Source organism: Penaeus monodon, chromosome 23 (genome assembly GCF_015228065.2).
Source record: "Penaeus monodon isolate SGIC_2016 chromosome 23, NSTDA_Pmon_1, whole genome shotgun sequence".
Classification (NCBI taxonomy): domain Eukaryota; kingdom Metazoa; phylum Arthropoda; class Malacostraca; order Decapoda; family Penaeidae; genus Penaeus; species Penaeus monodon.
Genome location: NC_051408.1, coordinates 9,311,368 through 9,311,806, shown reverse-complemented (window position 1 = coordinate 9,311,806; position 439 = coordinate 9,311,368).

The window sequence follows — 439 nt, the reverse complement described above, 5'->3', positions numbered from 1 at the left end:
CGCGAGCTGATGTTCGATTTTTCCTATGTTGAATCAGTATCAATGAAAACGAATGTCATTGTGGTACCGTCAACCTTGTGGGCCATAATTGTTTAGTGCTTGCCCTTAGTAATTTAGTTACTTGAGTTCTTATATTCACCTTATAAGAAACACAGTAAAAACAACAATTCTGAGAAGTGTAAAACATGAAATCTGTGATAATTACAAGTTTTCCGATGGATATGAACAAATTCTACGGGAATGTTCCGCCCTGTTTCAGTCACTATCTGCACTTGAGTAAAGTCTACGGATTTGTCACTGCACGTTTCACTTACTTTCGAAACTCGATAAATCGGAAATATTATTCACATTTCAACGTCTTCCTCTCATTACTAGGAAAATAATTAACGTTCATTCCCACTACTATTAATGGTAATAATTATCATTATTTCCATAACGC